General features: G+C 38.9%; 1 pseudogene; it reads right to left on the bottom strand.

The window, feature by feature from the left end:
• Window positions 1-21,214: 21,214 nt before the first annotated feature.
• LOC123827828 lies at window positions 21,215-22,772 on the bottom strand (annotated as a pseudogene).
• Between the last annotated feature and the right edge of the window lie 399 nt (window positions 22,773-23,171).

Consider the following 23,171-nt stretch of genomic DNA (forward strand, 5'->3'; position numbering starts at 1 on the left):
GGGAGTGGGAGGATGAGAGCTATATAAATCCAAGGTATTATTATTATTATGATCTCTCACTGCTGTTCCCTTTTGGCCCTCTTTTTCTAGTCTTTCAACTTGACTTAGTTTGAATTCTGCTTAATCTTATCTTCAATTTAATTCTTTTTAAATAAAGCTGTCTACAAATAATAACAATGGTAATTATTATGAAAACAAGCCAGATCCATTTACTTCAAGCCTCAGTGGGCTAAGACAAATTTTCCCTGAGAAGGGTCCCAAAGACACTCAAATTCAACATTACTATTTAGGTACATGTCTGCTGGGTGGGTTGCTTTGAAGTGCATAGGGTTGATTAGTGCAGATATTTTTTTTTTCTTTACAGATGCTCATACAGAGCTATTGATACAGAAGCACACAGTACTGCTAATGAAGTACTTAAAGAAAAACTGAATGTTAGCCCACACAGTAATGTACAAACCCTTTAAATAAATTGTGTTGGTTTTGGCATCTCTTGGCAGGCATGTATCATCATATCCTGATGCTAAATAATGGATCAATCAGTGTCCATTCAGAAAAGAAAAAGCCATTTGGGTATTTTGCATATTTAGAGAGGTACAAATCGAGAGTGATTCACAGAATTAAAAGCTGTTAAAACCACTGAAAGGACTGTAATAAAGAATGTCAGGAAGAGTTCTGGCCAAGATGGAGGCATAGGGAGAAATGCTTCGCTTCCTCAGACAACCATAACAAGGATAACGGATAATTTACATTTTAAATTATTTCATTGTTGTTTAGTTACAGTTGTTTGCATTCCTCCTCCCAACTGCTACACCCCACCCCAGCCAAAATCCCCTCCCTCCCTTGTTTCACCCTCCCCCTAGGTTTTGTCCATGTGTCCTTTATAGCAGTTCCTGAAAACCCTTCCCCTGATTATCCTTTCCCACATCCCCTCTGGTTAATGTCAGATTCTTCGTACTTTCAGTGTCTCTGGATATATTTTGCTTGCTTTTCTCTTTTGTTGATTATGTTCCAGTTAGATGTGAGATCATATGCTATTTGTCCCTCACCGCCTGGCTTATTTCACTTAGCATAATGCTCTCCAGTTCCATCCATGCTGTTGCAAAGGATAGAAGCTCCTTTTTTTCTCTCTGCTGCATAGAATTCCATTGTGTAAATGTACCATAGTTTTTTGATCCATTCTTTTACTGATGGCCACTTGGGCTTCTTCCAGCACTTGGCTGTTTGTAAACTGTGCTGCTGTGAGCATTGGGGTGCATTGGATCTTTTGGATTGGTGTTTCAGGATTCTTAGGGTATAATCCCAGCAGTGGAAATGCTGGGTCAAAAGGCAGTTCCATTTTTAGTTTGCTGAGGAAATTCCATACTGTTTTCCACAGTGGCTACACCAGCCTGCATTCCCATCAACAGTGCACTAGGGTTCCCTTTTCTTCACATCCTCTCCAACACTTATTTGTTGATTTGTTTATGATGGCCATTCTGACCATCAGGTGAGGTGGTATCTCATTGTGGCTTTAATTTGCATCTCTCTGATAGCTAGTGATGCTGAGCATCTTTTCATATGTCTCTGGGCCCTCTGTATGTCCTCCCTGGAGAAGTGTCTGTTCAAAACTTTTGCCCATTTTTTCGACTGAGTTTTTTATCTTCCTGGAGTGGAGCCATGTGAGTTCTTTATATATTTTGGAGATTAAACCCTTGTCCGAGGTGTCATTGGCAAATATGTTTTCCCATGTAGTTGGTTCTCTTTTTATTTTAATGCTGTTTTCTTTAGTCATGCAGAAGCTTTTTAATTTGATGAGGTCCCATTTGTTTATTCTTTCCTTTATGTCCCTTGCTTTAGAGGACATATCAGTGAAGATGTTGTTATGTGGAATGTCTGAGATTTTCCTGCCTATGTGTCCCTCTAGGACTTTTGTGGTTTTATCACCTATATTTAAGTCTTTTATTTACCTTGAATTTATTTTTGTGTAAGGTGTATGTTGGTGATCAAGTTTTATTTTTTCGCACGTAGCTGTCCAGCTCTCCCAACAGCATTTGTTGAAGAGGATATTTTTCTCTATTTCATGCTGCTCCCTTCTTTGTCAAATATTACTTGACCATAGAGACTTGGGTTTATTTCTGGACTCTGTTCTGTTCCATTGGTCTATGTGCCTGTTTTTATGCTAGTTCCAGGCTGTTTTGTTTACAGTGGCCTTGTAATACAGTTTAGTATCAGGTATTGTGATCCCTCCTACTTTGTTTTTCTTTCTCAAAATTGCTGCAGGTATTTGGGGTCGCTTATGGTTACATATAAATTTCTGAAATGTTTGCTCTATTTCTGTGAAATATGTCTTTGGTACTTTAGTAAGGATTGTGTTGCATCTATAAATCCCTTTTGGTAGTATGGACATTTTCATTGTGTTAATTCTTCCAATCCATGACCATGGTACATGCTTCCATTTATTTGTGTCTTGCTTAATTTCTTTCTTCAGTGTTTAGTTTTCTGAGTTACAGGTCTTTCACCTCCTTGGTAAGGTGTATTCCTGGGTATTTTATTTTTCTTCTTGCTATATGAAATGGGATTTTTCCTGATTTCTTTTTCTTTCATTTCATTGTTGGTGTACGAAAATGTCTTTGATTTATGAATATTGATTTGTATACCACTGTTTTGCCTCATTCACTTATTAGGTCAAGTAGTTTTTTGGTGGAGTCTGTAGGATTTTGTACGTACACTGTCATGTCATCTTCAAACAGTGACAGTTTTATTTCCTCCTTTCCAATTGGATGCCTTTTATTTCTTTTTCTGGTCTGATTGCTGTGGCTAGGACTTTCAATACTATGTTGAATAGGAATGGTGAAAGTGGACCACCTTGTCTTATTCCTGATCTTAGTGGGAAAGCTCTAAGTTTTTGCCCATTGAGTATGATGTTGACTGTAGGTCTCTCATAAATGGCCTTTATTATGTTGAGGAATGCTCCCTCTATTCACATTTTACTACCTGTTCTTAACATAAATGTGTTCTGTACCTTATCAAATGTTTTTTCATCTATTGATATGATCATGTGATTTTTTTACTTTCATTTTGTTTATGTAATGTATTACATTTACTGATTTGTGAATATTATACCATCCTTGTATCCCTGGGATGAATTCCACTTGGTCATGGTGTATGATATTTTTAATATATTGTTGGATGTGGTTTGCCAATATTTTGTTGAGGATTTTAGTGTCTATATTTATCAGTGATAGTGGCCTAAAGTTTTCTTTTTTGTTATGTCTTTATCTGGATTGGGATTAGGATGATACTGGCTTCATAAAAAAAGGATGGTAGTCTTCCATCTTCTTGCATTTTTTGGAATACTCTGTGAAGGATAGGGGTGAGTTAGCTCTTCCTTAAATGCTTTGTAAAATTCTCCTCGGAAACCATCTGGTCCAGGGCTTTTGTGTTTCATAAGCTTTTTGATTACTGCTTCAATTTCAGCAAATCTTATTGGTCTGTTCAGGCTCTGCTTCTTCATTGAGTTTTGGAAGATTATGTTTTTTAAATAATTTGTCCACTTAACCTAGATTTTCAAATTTCTTGGCATATAGTTCTTTATAGTAATTTCTCATAATCCTTTGTATTTCTGTGGTATCCATTGTAATCTCTCCTCTATCATTTCTGATTGTGTTTATTTGGGTCTTCTCTCTTTTTTTTTTCTTGATAAGTCTGCTTAAGAGCTTGTCGATTTTGTTTATCTTTTCAAAGAACCAACTCCTGGATTTATTGATTCTTAGAATTCTGCTTTTAGTCTCTATGTCATTTAATTCTGCTCTAATCTTGGTTATGTCCTTCCTTCTACTTTCTCTGGGCTGTCTTTGTTGTTGTTCTTGGAGTTCTTGTAGTTGTAGGTTTAGGTTTTTTATTTGAAATGTTTCTATCTTTTTTAGGTAGGCCTGTATCACTATGAACTTCCCTCTCAGGACTGCCTTCAGTGTGTGCCAAAAGTTTTGGGTTATTGTGAATTAATTTTTGTTTGTTTCTAGAAACTTTTTGATTTCTTTCTTAATCTCATTATTAACCCATTTGTTGTTTAACAGCATGCTATTCAATCTCCATGAGTTTGAGGTTTTTTCCTTGAGGTTGGCTTTTAGTTTCAGGCCCTTGTAGTCTGAGAAAATGCTTCATATGACTTCAATTCTCTTGAATTTGTTAAAGCTTATTTTGCATCCTATTATGTGCTCTGTCTTTTAAAGTGTTCCATGTTCATTTGAAAAGAATGTGTATTTTGCTTCTTTGGGATGAAAGACTCTATATATATCACTTAAGTCGATGTGAACTAGGGCATTTTTCAGTGGCACAATGTCTTTATTGATATTTTGTTTGGAAGATCTATTCATTGTTGAAAATGGGGTGTTAAAATCCCCTACTATAATTGTGTTGCTCTTAGTATCTTTCTTGAAGTCTTCCAAGATTTTCTTTACGTATTTGGGTGCTCATATTTTGGGTGAATATATATTTACAATGTTTATGCCTTGATGGGTTCTTCATTTGAGTATTATGAAGTGATGTTCTGGGTCTCTTTTTCTGGGTCTTTTTTTTGAAGTCTGTTTTGTCTGATGAATATTGCTACCTTGGCTTTTTTTTTTCTCTGTCCATTTGCTTGGAATATTTGTTTTCAACCCTTCATTTTCAGTCCGTATAGGTCTTTTGTTCTGAGGTGGGTCTCTTGTGGGCAGCATATGTGTCAGTCATGATTTCATATCTATTCAGTTATTCTGTCTTTTGATTGGGACATATAATATATTTACATTTATAGGTATTATTGATAGGTACTTATGCATTGCCATTTCTTTTGTGCCTGTGTTCCTCTCTCTCTTATTTTTTTTCTATGTGTTCTTAAAGCAGACACTTTAGCATCTCTTGCAGAGCTGGTTTGGATGAGATATATTCTTTGAGGCTTTTTTTGTCTGGGAAACTCCTTATTTAGCCTTCCATTTTAATTGGGAGCCTTCTGGATAGAGTAGTCTCTGTTGCAGGGCCTTGGTTTTCATTACTTGGAATATTTTATGCTGTTCCCTCTGGCTTCGAGTTTTTCCATTGAGAAGTCAGCTGCTAGTCTTATCAGGCTTTCCTTTTATGTTACTTCCTGTTTTAGCCTTGCTTCCTTTAAGATTCTCACTTTGTATTGGAATTTTGTCATTTTAATTATGATGTGTCTTGAAGTGGGCCTCTTTTGGTTCCTCTTGATTGGGATTCTCTGTGTTTCCTGGATTTGTGTGACTTTTTCCTCTCATCAACTTAGGGAAGTTTCCCATCATTACTTTTCCAAACAGGTTTCCTATCCTTTGCTCTTCTTCTCCTTCTGGTATCCCTATTATATGGCTATTATTATATTTCATGTTGTCCTGCATTTCCCTTAATTTCTCTTTGTTCTTTCTGAGCCTTTTTTAATTTTCTTGTTCTTTCTGGCTGTTTCTACCTTTGCCTCGAGCTTGCTGATCCAATCTGCTTTATGGAGCCTGTTTTCGAATCTTTCTACTCTGTTCTTCAGTTCAGAAATTGTATTATTCATTTCCTCTTGGCTCTTGTTGATAGTTTCTATTTCCTTTTTCATGTTGATATAGTTTGCAGTGAGTTCATGATAGTTTCCCTGTAGTTTCTGGTAGCTCATTGTGAGCTCATTGAGCTTCCTGATAACCATTGCTTTGAACTCAATATCTGATAGGTGACTTGCCTCTATTTCCTTTAGCTTTCTTTCTGAGGATTCCTCATTTCCTTTCATTTTGGGATTGTTTCTTTGTCTTCCCATTGTTTGTGAGACTCTTCTTGTTAGCTTCAGCTCTTAAATTGATCTGTTGTGACTCCCTGGGTTTCTCGTGTGAACTTCTATGGTAGTATACCTGTGAGATTAAGTGGTGCAGTCTCCTTGATCTCCTGAGCTCACTGGTCTTGGGCTGTCATTTATGTTGGCTCTCTGAATGTCTATGGGTTTCGATTGTTGGGTTTTTCTTTGGTGGGTCCTTCCCTCGAGCTGGTTAACTGAGAATCACTTTGTCTATCACCTCTCGTATTCTGTTGTGCAGATGTGAATAGATTGTTTTGAAGTTGATTCTTCTGTGTGTATGTGGTTTTGAGGCTTCTCTTTTGCTATTTTTCCGTTGTTTTTTCTGGGTAATTTCTCCACCATTTAGTTGTATTTCCAGATTGGTTTTGGGTAGAGGTTAATGTGGCTTCCACTCCTTCCTTCACCTTCTTCCCTTTTTATCTGTTTTTATCTGGTTCCTTTGTTGGTGGGTTTCCTCTACAGCGGGAATCCTGGTGTTCACATCTCCCACTTACTCTTTTTTGTGATCAGTTGGAGGGGGATGGCAAAATGGTTTACAACAGCGGGAGTGCGTTTTATGGTATTTAAAGTACCAACCCATGGAGAAGACATAGGAAATTATTTGCATATGTATAGTGTTAACCATGATATTTCACCCAACTAGCCACTTTTTAGAAAGGGTAGAAAAAAGATAAGACTCTCATTGTGGGGCAGGGATAATTGTGAGTTGGGTCTAGAAAGTAGTGAGCTTGTGGAGGTCAGATTATGAAGTAAAGTGACAGTAAAGGATAGAATATAGGTGTGTGATAGAATAGAGTTAACCACAACAGTAATAAAGCCCCAGAAACAGTGAAGTAGGCTAAGATTTGGGAGAGGTGCTGTGTAGTATTTACAATTGTATGGAACAGCAATGATTTACAATAGTAATGGAACAAAAATCATACAACAGAATCTATGTGGTCTAAACAAGAAAAGGAAGTACAGGACCTAGTACTGTGCTATTGGAACACAAGTGAAGTGAAAGACTGAAAATTAAAAGTACACTATGAAAGAGAGAACAAGGGAAACCAGTGAAACAATGCAATTTAAGAAACCAAGTAAGACTAAATAAAAAGAAGAGAAATATAAAAATACTAATAAAATAAAAGATGTAGGAATAATGAAAAAATAATTATAATAGAAATATACAATAACTTGCAGGTCTCTGGAGTAGCAAAGTGAAGTTTGCCTCATTGTCACAGCTGTTGGGATGACCCCTTTTTGGGTTTTATTGTCTTACTTGTGGGAATTTAAAAAAAGGAAGGAAGGAAGAAGGAATAAAATGAATGAATGAAGAAAGAAATAAAGAAAGAAAGAATAAGAAAAGAAAGGAGGAAAGAAAGGAAGAAGGAAATTTGAAAAAGAAGAAGAAACCTCCTGCTGGCTTTAAACAAGCCAAGCCAGTTCTGCTGGTCTTCTTGGCTACAACAGGCTGAGGAAGGATTGGTTTCACTTTTCTCTCTTTCTCTGGTTTTGTGAGGATGATGGCCATGTGTGAGCTGCACTCTTAGCAGTTGCCGAGCCTCCAGCCCATTTCCTGAGTTCACTGCTGGGCCCCAGTCCCCTACTGAGCCCACCAACACTTTCAGTCCACAAGTTGTGTTGTCCTTGAGGTACTCCAGTTAGGGGAAACTCACATACCACCTTCTTACTCTTTGCTGTCTTAGATGCTAGGGACTCTCAGAGTCTCTTTAGGGTAGTTCAGCCCCCCATCCTGCCACTGACTTAAATCTTTCTGGGGATTGCTGACTCCCTGAGCCCTGCTGCTTTCCTCTGCAGGGGCACCTCCACCTTCCTCTTAGGAATCCAGTTGGCCCTGCAGGTGGAGGTGCTTTTGTGGCTGCCATGGTGAATGCAGGCACATACCTTCTCTGCTGCTACACCAGGGGTGTGGGCATGAATTCTTGGCCTCCACTGCTGTGGTGGCCCAGCCATTGGGATCAGGATATTTCCACCCCCAGGGCTGTAGGCATGAGTGCTTGGCCTCCGCTGCTGCAGCGAGAGTGCAGTCATGGGGCAAGGTGTCTTGCTCATGCTAGTCTGTGCTGCTGCAGGGGTGGGGGGCATCTGGATATGTACCGCACCACTGGTGTCATGGCACATTTGGGTGCCCTCTGCTGCTGCAGCCAAGGGTAGGGGTGCGGTCGCAGTCCTGGCAGCAGAAGTGGACCCACTGCTGAGGAAACTGAGGCTGCTGAGGCTGCACGTGCTAGAGGAGGCAGGGGCGTCTGCTGCGGGAGAGTTCCCCAAACAGCTGCTGAGTGACTCTTTTTATTTTTGAAAAATTTCTCCTATTCAAGCCTGCCACTCCAAACAAGTGCGTGGCCTCTCACACAACCCAACTGTACATCCAGACTAGGGGCTATTCGGGTCAGGGTCTGTCATGGCCCAACTCTTCCCAGCTGGCATCTACAGTCTCAGAGCATGCAAACTTCTCCTGTGTGTTTTCCACTTCATCCTTATTCCCCACAGTGACTTCACTTATCCAGGTCAATCCCAGTGCTGCTCAAACCTCCCTTTTTGGCAGCAGAGGGAGCCATTGACCTGGCTCTCTCCCAAGAATTCGGTGGTAGACCTGTTGGGCGCCGACCCTGGGGCTGCAGCTGCCCTGGTCCCCAAGCTGGTCCCCAAGCTGGTCCCAGGGACCTTATTGTCCCAAAACACTCTCCTTACCATCTGATTTTTCAATGTCATCTACAGTTTGGGCCTCTAATCTTCATATATGCTGGGATATCACCATTGGTTGTTCACTCTCTTCTTCAGAGGATCAGCTAGGTGTTCCACCCATGCACAGGGGGAAGTGAACACTGCTGCCACCTATCTTGCTGCCATCTTCCCTTATCCTCATAAAAATTTTGGATAACAATCAATTTAAAAACAATAAACAACCACAACTGCCAGAAAATCAAACTACATGGAACTCTGACAACCAAGGAGTTAAAGAAACATTCATCCAGACTGGTAGTAGGGACAAAGATGGACAGCCAGGCAGAGAGGACTAAAGAGGACATGGGATAAGGTGGTGGCTGGAGAGCTGGGTGGGGTGAGTGAGGCAGGGATGGATGACCAGGAAACTAAAGATTCAGAAAGTCTAGTAAAATACTATGGGTGTTGTGATGGTGGGAAAAACTCCCAGTCTTTCAAGAGAGTTTGTTGGAAAGTGGGGCTAGAGCAGAACTAGCAAGTGGCATTGTTCCCTCTCTGACCCCTCCCTTACAGACAGTGCCATAACGCAGCAAAGAAAGTTGCCCCACCCTGGTGAATATTTAAGGCTCTGCTCCCTTACAATATAAAAGGTGCAACAAATCAAAGAAATATAGCCTAAATAAAATAACAGATCAAAACTCCAGAAAAAAAGCTAAATGATGAGGAGATAGACAACCTATCTTATGCAGAGTTCAAAACACTGGAAATCAGGATGCTCACAGAAATGGTTGAGCTCAGTGGCAAAATGAAGGAATAAATGAAGTCTAGATGAAGTGAAATTTAAGAAAGCATACAAGGAACCAAGAGTGAAAGGAAGGAAACTGGGCCTTGAGTCAATGATTTGGAACAAAAGGAAGAAATAAACATCCAACCAGAACAGAATTCAGAAATAAGAATTCAAAAAAAAATTAGGAGAGGCTTCAGAACCTCCAGGACAGCTTTAAGTGCTCCAGCATCTGAATCATAAGGGTGCCAGAAGGAGAACAACAGCAAGAAATTAAAAAGTTAGTTGAAAACATAATGAAGGAAGACTTCTCAAATCTGGCAAAGGAAATCGACTTCAATGAAGCATAATTGGTAGGCATAAAATAAATGGGGGGAGATTAATAATAGTATATGAAACAGAGAAGCCAAAGAACTTATAGGTACAACCCATGGACATTAACTAAGTGGAGAAATGGCGGGGGGTGTGTAGGTGTAAGGCAGAGGGGGAATAAAGAGGGGAAAATTATGACAATTGTAATAGCATAATCAATAAAATATACTTAAAAGAAAAAGAATGTCAGGAGATTGCTGACAGGAAACATGAGCATGAAGGGATCCCAAGCAAGCAACAATGATATTGGCTGCCCACTCACAATGAATATGACCTCAATTGCCTTCATTGTATCAGCAACACATGTCTACTGCAGTGGGAAAGGTATATAAAGCAAGCTAGCTTCTATCTCTGCTTTTTTCCATTATCATCTGTTGCCAAAAATACAAGTATCTTTTATTTGTTTTATTGTTGGCCATCCCTGCCTCACCCACCCCACCCAGCTCTCCAGCCACCACCTTACCTCATGTCCTCTTTAGTCCTCTCTGCCTGGCTGTCCATCTTTGTCCCTACTACCAGTCTGGATGAATGTCTCTTTAACTCCTTGGTTGTCGGAGTTCCATGTAGTTTGATTTTTTGGCAGTTGTGGTTGTTTATTGTTTTTAAATTGATTGTTATCCAAAATTTTTATGAGGATAAGGGAAGATGGCAGCAAGATAGGTGGCAGCCTATCAACAAATAAACAAATAAATAAAATAAATAAAAGATAAATAAAACAAATAAACAAATAAATTCGTTACTGCAGCCTTAGAATGATGTGCATTTTCACATATGTGGGCATGTGCTCTAAAATGCAAAAGTTTTTACTTAGTAAATTATAAATATATTCCTGTCACTAAATATGATGCACCATGATTTTAATGACTCTATAGCATTTTTCATGAAGTTGTATCATAATTTATTAACCACTATATTATTTACAACAACAGGGGGATAGTGTACAAGCTCAGGCTCTGGGCATACAGAGGCCTGTGTTTGATTTATGGATTTGTTGCTCCCTGGCTTTGTGGTCTTGACAAGTCACTTAATTTTTTAACTTTCATATTAATCTTTAAAATGAAATTCAAAATATTAACAACTTCTTAGGTTGTCAAGGGCATTAGAAAAGATTATGTACAGAAAGTTCTTCACCTTTTTTGTGGCATATGAAAAGTTCTCAAAAATATTGAGAATTGTTAGTATGATTATTATACCATATTCTTAAGAATATCTTCGCTTTTGTGGAAATATGGTGGCTTTGTTCCAGGGAGCGTGATTCTTGGCTTCTGTGCAGGGGAGGGAAACTCGAGCATCGGTGGAGGAACAGAGCAAGTGGCCTAGGTTACGAAAAAATGTTTGAAAACAGGACATCAAAAATTATAGCAATCATTGAAAAACTAGAAGGTAAGGAGACTGCATCAGGACAACAGGGACCCAGGGATCAGTGCAGGGACCAGGGGAGTTGTAGTCCCCAGGCCCGGTGCTCCTGGGTCTGCCTCAGGGCACCCGGGAGAGCAGAGTCTCTGCTCCCTCCCTGAACAATGGGGGTTGAGCAACACCAGGGGAGACTTTGTGGCTTGAAGGTACAGAGAGGGCAGTTGGACTGGGAGACAATCACGCAGGGTCTGTGAGCACCCACCCACAGCCCTGGGAGAAGTGAGTGCTTCCAGCTGGCACGACCAAGGGCGGCCTGGACGTGTGCCCCAAGCCCAGTGGGAGTGTGGATCCATGGAAAACCCAGACCTCACAGCCCTAAACAAGGAAAGGGCCCAGGCGTTTTCGGGTTTCTGGAGCCTGTGGTAGTGAACTGTGGAAGCACACGCCCCCTTGGGAATCCTGTATCTCCACTGTGAACCTGGAAGGGACGCAGTGCTTAGAGCCCAAAACTGAAAAATGTGGTGGATGGGTGAGGCCTTTTATGATCCCCAGAGCTTCCACCGTGAATCCACAAAAGATGCGAGTGCTTCCCGAGAACATAGCGCCTGCTGCAGTGCAATTTGGGGGAAGGGCACATCTCCTTGCAATCCCCGGAGCTTGCATTGTGAAACTGAAAAGACGCAGGAGCCCTGTGGAGCCCCGGATCCCGGGAGACCACAGCAGTGAGCTCCCCAGGGTACTGTAGAGGAAAGTCAGATTGGCTCTGGAGAGAGCGCCCTGCTGGCCCTGGGGATAGTACCTGAGAAACTTACTGAGATTTGACTGGGAAGAGTGATAAGCATTTCAAACACCCCTCAGCCTGCTGAAGCCAGCAAGACCAGAAAAACTGGTCTGGCCAGTTAGAAACCAACAAGAGGTTTGTTTTGTTTTGTTTTGTTTTGTTTTGTTTTGTTTTGTTTTGTTTTGGCTGTTGTTGGTTGATTGATTTTATCTTGTGTTTTAAGTGATTTTTTATTGTTCAATTCTTACTATTTTTATATCTCCGAAGCCCTTATGTTTCTCTTCCATTAATCCTGGTATTATTCCTTCCACTCCAAATTTATCTCTCCTGCACTCCATCTTCTGCTTCTTTATCCCTTTTCTTTTTGCGCTTGCAAGTTACTGCAAATTTGTATTTTCTTTTTCTCACTTTTCTGACATATTTTATTTTAATAGTATTTTGATATGCTTTTTCTTTCTGTATAATCTTCTTTTCTTGGCTGGTTATATGTCATTTGATACGTTCCCACTGTTATCTCAGTCACAGTGTGTTGATAATTTACTATCCTTCATCTGTGTTCCATTAGTACACCTTTCAAGGTTCTATACTCCTTATTATTGATATCTAGATCTCATAGATACTTCCACAAGATTGTTGCTTTAATATTACTGTAAATAAGACCTAGCTCATACAATTGTAAATACTACTCAACACCCCTACCTGATCTCAGCCCACTTCGCAATTTCCTGAACTCTATTATTGTGGGGGTTGTCTCTATTCTTTTACACACCACTCCTATTTACTAATCTTTATTCCAACCCTACCTCAGAATCTGACCTCCCACAGCCTCACAGCTTGCTAGATCCAACTAACAATCCTTTTGTCCCCAATAAGAGTCTTACCTTCTTTCCATCCTTTCTAAAAGGTAGCTAGTGGGGTGGAGGATCATGGTTAACACTATAAGGACCCAAAGGATATCCCATCTCTTCTTTACTGGCTGCTAATGTAAATATCATAGTACACTCTCTTGCTGTCTTAAGCCATTTTGCCTTACTCCTCCAACTGATCACAAAAAAGAGTAGGGGGAAGTTGTGAACACCAGGATACACGAAGAAGACTGCACTACTGAATCTCACAAGTATTCTACCACAGAAGTTCACACCATAATTACAGGGAACCAGAACAGATCAATTTAAGAAGCAGAGGCTAACAAAAAGAAACCCATGAACAATGAGAAAACAAAGAAACAATGCCCAAATGAAGGGAAAGGAGGAAGCCTCAGAAAAAATGCTAAATGAAATAGAGGCAACTCAACTATCAGATAGTGAGTTCAAAACAATGATTATCAGGAAGCTCAATGAACTCACAATGAGCTATCAGAAACTAGAGGGAAACTAAAACAATCTCACTGCAAACTACATAAACATGAAAAAGGAAATAGAAATTCTCAACAGGGGTCAAAAGGAAATGAAGAATTCCATTTCTGAACTGAGGAACACAGTAGAAGGTATGAAAAGCAGGATTGATGAAGGAGAAGATCAGGTTAGCGAGGTAGAGCACAAAGTAGAAAAGAAAACCCAGAAAGAGCAAGAAAAAAGAAAAGAGGCTCAGAAAAAATGAAGAGGGCTTAAGAGAAATTCAAGTAAATATGAAATGTAATAATATCCGTATTACAGGGGTACCAGAAGGAGAAGAAGAAGAGCAAGGGATAGAAAACCTAGTTGAACAGGTAATTAAGGAAAACTTCATTAATTTGATGAGAGAAAAAGTCAAATAAATCCAGGAAACACAGAGTCCCAATCAAGAGGAACCCAAAGAGGCCCACCTCAAGACACATCATAATTAAAATGGCAAAATTTCAAGACAAAGAGAGAATCTTAAAGGCAGCAAGGGAGAAACAGGAAGTAACATACAAGGGAGCCCCAATAAGGCTAACAGCTGACTTCTCAATGGAAACACTCCAAGCCAGAAGAGAATGGCAAGAAATATTCCAAGTAATGAGAACCAGAGGTCTGCAACCAAGGCTAATTAAGCCAGCAAGGCTCTCAATCAAGATAGAAGGCCAAATAAGAAGCTTCCCAGACAAAAGATGTCTAAAAGAATACACCTCCACCAAACCAGCTCTGCAAGAGATTCTAAAGGGACTGCTTTAAGGAAAGGAAGGAAAGGAGAGAGAGAGAGGGAGAGAGAGAGAGAGAGAGAGAGAGAGAGAGAGAGGAACACACGTGCATAAAAGACAATGAGTAAGTACCTATCAACAATAACCTTAAACGTAAAGGAATTAAATGCTCCAATCAAAAGACATAGAATAGCAGAATGGATAAGAAAAAATAACCCACACATATGTTGCCTATGAGACCCACCTGAGGATAAAAGACCTGCACAGGCTGAAAGTGAAGGGCTGGAAACAAATCTTCCAAGCAAATGGACAGGAAAAAAAATCCGTGGTAGCAATACTCATATCAGACAAAACAGACTTCCAAAAAAGGTCCATAAAGAGAGACCCAGAAGGTCACTTCATAATACTCAAGGGAAGAATCCACCAAGAAGACATAAATATTGTAATATATATTCACCCAACAGAGGAGCACCCAAATACATAAAGAAAATCTTAGAGCATTTCAAGAAAGATATGGACAGCAACACAATTATAGTGGGAGATTTTAACACCCCACTATCAAAAATGGACAGCTCTTCCAAAAAAAATATCAACAAAGATATTGTGGCATTGAACAATACCCTTGATGAAATGGACTTTACTGATATATACAGAGCCCTCCATCCAAAAGAAGCTAAATATACATTCTTTTCAAATGTACATGGAACATTTTCAAACATTGCCCAAATGATAAGACACAAAACAAGCCTGAACAATTTAAAGAAAATTAAAATTAAACCAAGCATTTTCTCGGATCACACGGGACTGAAGCTAGAAAACACCCCCCCAAAAAACACTCAAAACACTCAAAATCATGGAGATTAAATAGCATGCTATTAAACAATGAATGGGCCAAGAATGAAATTAGGGAAGAAATCAAAAGGTTTCTGGAAACAAATGAAAACAAATGCACAACAACCCAAAACTTATGGGTCACAGCCAAGGCAGTCCTGAGAGGGAAATTCATAGTGATACAGGTCCACCTAAAAAAGTTGGAAATATTCCAAACAAACAACCTAACCCTATGTCTACAAGAACTTGAGGAGCAAAAACAAAGACAGCTCAGAGCAAGCAGAAGGAAGGAATTAAACAAGACCAGAGCAGAATTAAATGACATAGAGACTAAAAGCACAATTGTAAGGATCAATGAATCCAAGAGCTGGTTCTTTGAAAAGATAAACAAAATCAACAAGCCTTTAAGCAGACTCATCAAGAAAAAAAGAGAGAAGACACAAATAAAAAACAATCAGAAATGAAAGAGGAGAGATTACAACAGATACCACAGAAATACAAAGGATTGTAAGAAATTACTACAAAGAACTGTAAGCCAAGAAATTTGAAACCTAGGTGAAATGGACAAATTTCTAGAAAAATATAATCTTCTAAAACTCAATGGAAAAGAAGCAGAAAACTTGAACAAACCAATAATAGCAAAAGTAATTGAAGCAGTAATCAAAAAACTCACAACGCACAAAAGCCCTGGACTAGATGGTTTCACAAGAGAATTCTACAAAGCTTTTAAGGAAGAGCTAACCCCTATCCTTCACAGAATATTCCAAAAAATCCAAAACATGGAAGACTCCCAAACTCTTTTTATGAGGCCAACATCATCCTAATTCCAAAACCAGATAAAGACACAACAAAGAAAGAAAACTTCAGGCCAATATCGCTGATGAACATTGATGCTAAAATCCTCAACAAAATACTGGCAAACCACATCCAACAATACATTAAAAAGATCATACACCATGACTAAGTGGGATTCATTCCAGGGATGCAAGGATGGTTCAATATTCGCAAATCAGTACATGTAATGCATCACATAAACAAAAGCAAACACAAAAATAACATGATCATATCAATAGATGCAGAAAAGGCATTTGATAAGGTACAGTACCCATTCATGATAAAAACACTCAGCAAAGTGGGAACAGAGGGAGTATTCCTCAACATAATAAAGGCCATATATGAGAGACCTAAAGCCAACATCATACTCAATGGGAAAAAACTAAAATCTTTTCCACTAAGATCAGGAACAAGACAAGGCTGCCCACTTCCACCACTTCTATTCAATATAGTACTGGAAGTTTTAGCCGCAGCCATCAGAGAAGAAAAAAATAAAAGGCATCCAAATTGGAAAGGAGGAAACAAAACTGTCACTGTTTGCAGATGACATCATATTCTACATAGAAAATCCTATAGACTCCACCAAAAAGCTGCTTGACCTAATAAATGAATTTGGCAAAACAGCCGGATACAAGGTCAATATCCAGAAATCAAAGGCATTTCTGCACACCAACAATGAAGCAGCAGAAGCAGAAATCATGGAAAAATCCCATTTGAAATAGCAAAAAGAAAAATAAAATACCTAGGAATAAACCTAGCCAAAGAGGTAAAAGACCTGTATTCAGAAAACTACATAACACTGAGGAGAGAAATCAAGGAAGACACAAACAAATGGAAACATATACCGTGTTCATGGATTGGAAGAATTAATATAATCAAAATGTCCATACTACCCAAAGCAATTTACACATTCAATGCAATTCCTATTAAAGTACCAATGGCTTATGTCACAGACATAGAACAAACTCTTCAAAATTTATATGGAATCATAAATGACCCCAAATAGCTGCTGCAATTTTGAGAAAGAAAAGTAGGAGGGATCACAATACCTGACACTAAACTCTACTACAAGGCAACTGTAATCAAAACAGCCTGGTACTGTCATAAAAACAGGCACATGGACTAATGGAACAGAACAGAGAGACCAGAAATAAACCCAAGGCTATATGGTCAATTAATATTTGACAAAGGAGGAAGCAACATAAAATGGAGTGAAAATAGCCTCTTCAACAAATGGTGTTGGGAGAACTGGACAGCCACATGCAAAAAAATGAAATTTGAGCACCAACTTACACCTTATACAAAAATAAATTCAAGGTGGATAAAAGACTTAAATATAAAATGTGACACCATTAAAGTCCTAGAGGAGAACGTAGGTAGGAAAATCTCAGATATTTCACGCAGAAACTTTTTTACTGACATGTCCCCTAGAGCAAGGGATATAAAGTAAAGAATAAAAAAATGGGATCTCATCAAAATAATAAGCTTCTGCACAGCTAAAGAAAACAGTATCAAAATAAAAAGAGAACCAATTGTATGGGAAAACATATTTGCCAATGATACCTCAGACAAGGGTTTAATCTCCAAAATATATAAAGAACTTACATGACTACACTCTAAGACAAGCAACCCAATTAAAAAAATGGGCAAAGGACTTGAACACACACTTCTCCAAGAAGGACACACAGAGGATCCAGAGACATGTGAAAAGATGCTCAATACTGCTAGCTATTAGAGAGATGGAAAGTAAAAACCATAATGAGATACTACTTTATACCAGTCAGAAAGGCCATCATACACAAAGCAACAAACAATGAGTGTTGGAGAATTTGTGGAGAAAAAGGGACCCTAGTGCACTGTAGGTGGGATTGCAGGCTGGTCCAACCACTGTGGGAAACAGTATGGAATTTTTTTAGAAAACTAAAAATGGATCTGCCTTTTGACCCAGCAATTTTACTGGTGGGATTATATCCTAAGAACCCTGAAACACCAGTCCAAAAGAATCTTTGCACCCCAATGTTCACAGTGGCACAATTTATAATAGCCAAGTGTTGGAAGCAACCTAGGTGTCCATCAGTAAATGAATGGATCAAAAAACTATGGTGCATTTACACAATGGAATTCTATGATGTAGAAACAAAGAAGGAGCTCTTATCCTCTGCAACAGCATGGATAGGACTGGAAAGCATTATGCTAAGTGAAATAAGCCAGGCTTTTAAAGACAAATACCATATGATCTCACCTTTAACAGGAACCTAAACAGCAAAACAATCAAGGAAAATATAACTGAAGACACTGAAGTAGAGAACAGGCTGACAGTGACCAGAGGGGAGAGGAAAGGGAATTTCAGGGGAAAAGGGGACAGGTTTACAGGAATTAGTAAAGAGGACACATGAACAAAAACTAGGGGGGAATGGAAATGGGAGTGAGGTGTGGAGTGCTGGGGGTTGGCCTGGGATGGGAGTAAAAGGCAGAATATTGTGCTTGAATAAAAATTAAAATAAAAGTTAAAAAAATGAAAGAAACAAATTGCATTAAATTAATGTATCTGGGAAGAATTAACATGTTTTCATTTTGGAACATAATTATTCTCTCTTTTATTAAAACATTTTTTATCTTCCATTAAAATTTTGTACTTTTCTTCTTAGTGGTTCCTATACATTTTTTTCTAAAAATTGTTATAGTTTTTGGTTATAAGTAAAAGTAATATCTGTTTTACATTTTATTCATTATTTATTTGTTTCAGTCTCACAGTATCTTTCATTGACACATGAAGGATAAAGTTCATGATGACGATCTGAATTATGAAAATATAATAAATAAATATTGACTTTATTTGTAATGATTATCTTGGATTCTACTTTTTGTTTTGAATATTAATATTGACAAACCTGATTTATTTTTGTTTCATTTGCTCTATTCACCTTTGTTTAGTTTTTAGTTTCACTATTTCTGAATCACTTATTTTTTACATCTTCACTAATTTGAAAGAGCATAAGCACCCCTCTGTTCATTGCAGTGTTATTTACAATCACCAAGATATGGAAGCAACCAAAGTGTCCGTCAGTAGATGAGTGGATAAAACAACTATGGGGCATTTACACAATTGGACTACTACTCAGCCATAAAAAGAAGAGAAGAACATTTTACCTTTTGCAACAGCATGGATGGACCTGGAGAACATTATGCTAAGTGAAATAAGCCAGTCTGAGAAAGAAAAATACCATATGATTTCACTCATGTGGAATCTAATGAACAAAGTGAGCTAACAAGCAAAACAGAGACAGACTCAGATGGAGAGCAGATGACAGCTAGTTGGGGGGGAGGTTAGAGAGTAAAGGGATTAAACAAAATGGAAAAAAGACTCATGGACATATACAACAGTATGGTGATTGCTAGAAGGAGAAGAATATAAGGGGACTGAATGGTAATGGAAAAATATTTTAAAAATAAAATAAAATAAGATGCAAAATAGAAATTTTAAACAAAACGTGGCTGGGTACTTATAAGGTCCCTTCTTTATCTCTGGAGTTAAAAAAAAACAATATACCATTTACATTTGTTTAGGAGTAGGTTCCTTTAAAATCATTTTAGTCTGTTATCCAGTGAGCCTTTCCCATTTACTGGCTTAGCTTTTAGTTCATTTCAGAAAAGCTTTTTTTCTTGTATCTTTGTTTCTTTTTAATTAATTCCACTTCTTTAGGTATAACAATTATCTGTATGTTTTTATTCTTTATATAGTTCTTCTTTCATTTATTTTATATTTTTCATTTTTATTTACCCTGATTTATAGAGGAACACCACTTCAGTTATCATGTCACTTATCCCCCTTACTAAATGCCACCTTCAGAACTGCTGAATTGTATGCACAGTTTTACCTGCGTGTTTTCTTCACTGGATATTGCAGGGACCACCCTATCTTCTCTGAGGTTGTGTCACCAATAATCAAAATGTATTCATTGTTTTCTAAACCTTCTCAGTGGCTAGAAAAATATATCATGAGCTAGAAAAATATATCATGACTTTATACTCATGTTTTCAATTCAAATGCATATGTTTTACCGAATTTCTTTTAAAAAATTTATTTTTATTTTATTTTTTTCAATTACAGTTTACATTCTATATCATTTTGTGTTAGTTTCTGGTATACAGAATAATGGCTAGATAAACAATCATATACTTTACAAAGTATTCCACTGATATTTCAGTACCCACCTGGTACCATATATTGCAATATTATTGATTGTATTTACTATGCTGTTCTTTTCAATCCTGTGACTATTTTGTAACTACCAATCTGTAGTTTTCAATCCATTCACCTCTTTCAATCATTCCAACAATACTTAAATTAAAAATTTTTCTTTTGTGTTTTGTTTTTCCATCACCATTTATATCCCCATATCCTTCCCCACGTCTCCCTGCCCTTCCCCCTGGCATTCACCACAGTGTTGTCTGTCTTCACAAGTTTTTTCTCTTTTAAAAAATTTTGGTCAATCGCTCACTGCTACCCCAACCAAGCCTGCTTTCCCAAACAACTGTCTGCCTGGTCTGTACTTATAAGTCTGTCTCTATTTAGCTTGCTGGATCATTTGTTCATTAGATAGTATAAATGAATAAAATGACATAGTACTTGTCTTTCACTGACTGGCTTATTTCACTTAGCATAGTGTTTTCCAGGTCCATCCATGGTGTTGCAAAGGGTAAAATCTCCTTTTCCATGCCTGAGTAGTATTCCATTGTATAAATGGACCACAGCATTTTTTTCCACTTATTTGCTAATGGACACTTGGGATGCTTCCAAATGTTGGCTATTGTAAATAATACTGCAGTAAACATAGGGGTGCATATATTCTTTCAAATTTGGTTTAGTTTCTTCAGATAAATGCCCAGAAGTTGAATTGTTGGGTCATAAGGTAGTTCCATTTTCAATTTTTTGAGCTAACTCCATACTGTTTTCCATAGTGGTTGTACCAGTCTGCATCCCCACCAACAGTGCAGGAAGGTTCCCTTTACTCCACATCCTCGCCAGCACTTGTTGTTTGTTGATTTATTGATAATAATCTTTCTGGCAAGTGTGAGAGGATATCTCATTGTTGTTTTAATTTGCATTTCTCTGATAATTGGTGACACTGAGTATTTTTTCATATGTCTATGGGCCTTCTCCTCTTTGGAGAAGTGTTTATTCAGGTCCCTTGCCCACTTTTTAATTGGATTGTTTGGTTTTATTTTAATGTTGGGTTTTATAAGTTCTTTATAAATTTTGGATATTAAACCCTTATCAGATATATTATTGCTGAATATGTTCTCATTCAGTGGGTTGTATTTTCATTCTGTTGATAATTTCTTTTTTTTTCGATAGAAGTGAAAGTGTCAAAAATTTTATTAACATTCAGTGTTAAAAGTTTTATACCTGAGGTACACCAAGATGTAGGAGTGGTGCTTCTTCTTTTTATTTTAAAGATTTTACTTATTTATATTTAGAGAGAGGGGAAGGGAGGGAGAAAGAGAAGGGCAGAAACATTGATGTGTGGTTGCCTTTCACATGGCCCTCATTGGGGACCAGGCTTCCAACCCAGGCACATGCACTGACTTGGAGTTGAACCAGCGACCCTTTGGATTGCAGCCTGTGCTCAGTCCACTGAGCTACACCAGCCAGGGCAGAGTGCTGCTTCTTAAAGTAGTCACCCTTTAGGGTTTAGTTCTTGGTTTAAAAGTTGTGGAGCCTTGGTATTTGTATTTTAAGTGCTTTAAGAATTCATGACCTTGGTACAGGAATGGTGATACTGTGCCATTTTTTTCTTCCTCAGAAAAGTGGTTCTTGATAATACTCTGAGCAGTCAGGAAAATCAGATGGTTCTCGTGAAATTGCAAAGCTTTGATTATATCAAGCCTACCAAGTTCCTTTATCAGAAGATTCAGGGATTCCTCCTCAGAGAGCTTCTCTATTGCCTGAAAGAAAAGAGATGATGTCAAGGATGATGATGACAAACGTGGTGTCTGGGATGGTGAGCAGGTTCACCAGCAGCTCCAAGACTCTAGAGTGGACAAGCTGGTCCATGGTGCTCCTAGTCTGCAAAGTTAGCCACCAGACAGTCAGCCTCTTTCTGGACGTTAAAATCTCCATTTTTTCAGCAGAGCCACCAGGGGAGGCAGGATGTTGGAAGCAATGAGCTGCTGGAGGTGCTGGGGGTGAGGGGCCCTGGTGGGCACCCCCATTGCTCAGGGCCCAGGCTGCCTCCTTCTGGACAGAGGATTTGGAGTACAGGAGGAGCTGGGGCAGCATGCCCAGGATGTCCACATCACTCTCTGCTCGGGTCTGGTGAACAGTTTCTGTGACAATGTTGTTGACAGTGTGGAGAGACAGGGTCAAGACGTTGAGTTTGGAGCTGGTTATAACCTCAACCAGCCTGGGCGGCACCACATGTCAAGCACTTGGCCAGTGCGCTCATTGCAGCTCTCAGTGAGTTAGGACAGGGCATAGCAGGTGTCAGCCCTTAGTTGTCTTGGTGCTGCAGGAGGTGCAAGAGGATGAGCAACATTTGCTTCACTACCTTTTTGCAGGGACACGGGTCCTTGATTCAGTACAGGTTGGGCAGCGTCCTTGTGATGTTCTGCAGAAATGTGACTGGTATGGTTGATGAGATCAGGGCTAGCAGGTATGGTATGGCATTGCTGACTGATATCTACTGGGCTGTCACCTGCTATATTACCAAGGGACCACACTGCTTGTTCACACACAGTCATATGGGGACAAGACAGGAGCTCAGCCAAGGGCTGGATGCTCTCCACCCTTCCATGACAGTTCCAGTCTGCTCTGAAGTCCCTGAGGTAAAGTTGGTTAGAGCTCAGGCTTCCTCAAATTGTGAGCAGGGGTGACTTGAGGACCTCAGGAACTCCACCAGCTGGGGAATGAACCATGCTTTGACAATCATTTTCAGAGGTGAGTTATTTTCCCAGGACAGTATTCTCCTGGCAGCCTGGGTGGACTGGAAACATAGTTCTGGATCTGAGGCACTCACACCATTGACTGTTTCTTGAAGAGTGAGGCAGACCCGTTGGTCCCTTCTTCAGAAGCTGAGTCAGTGGAAAGACTAGTGATGTTTATTCTCTTTATGACCTGCTCATCCTTCTTGGTTTTCCGGAGCTGCAGGTTGATTGCTATCTGCTGCTGCCACTGTGTAGATGCATCTTTTCCTTTGTACTTAAATTTTCTCAGCCTCTCTTTTGGAGTTTCTAAAGTCAGCATATTGACTGGGAGAAGTAAACTACCTGGCAGGGAGTTGCAGCTGTTGATGGCTTGTTTTGCTGTGCAAAACATTTTAGTTTTATGTAGATGCATTTGTTTATTTTTTCTTTTACTTCCCTTTCTTGAGAAGATATATCAGAAACAAAAATATTGCTAAAAGAAATGTTCTATATTAAATCTATTTTGAGTTTATTCTGTGTATGATGTAAGAAGATGGTCTATTTCATTTTTTGAACATATCTGTCCAATATTCCCAATGTCACTCAATAGACTATCTTGACCCCATTGTACTTTTGCCTCCTTTGTAAAATATTAATTGACTATAAAGCTTGAGTCAATTTCTTGGTTCTTTAATCTGTTCTCTTGATTTATATGTCAGCTTTTATGCCAGTAACATGC

This window comes from Phyllostomus hastatus, unplaced genomic scaffold, assembly GCF_019186645.2.
Source record: "Phyllostomus hastatus isolate PE091 unplaced genomic scaffold, TTU_PhHast_1.1 phas_contig_90, whole genome shotgun sequence".
In the NCBI taxonomy this organism is placed as follows: domain Eukaryota; kingdom Metazoa; phylum Chordata; class Mammalia; order Chiroptera; family Phyllostomidae; genus Phyllostomus; species Phyllostomus hastatus.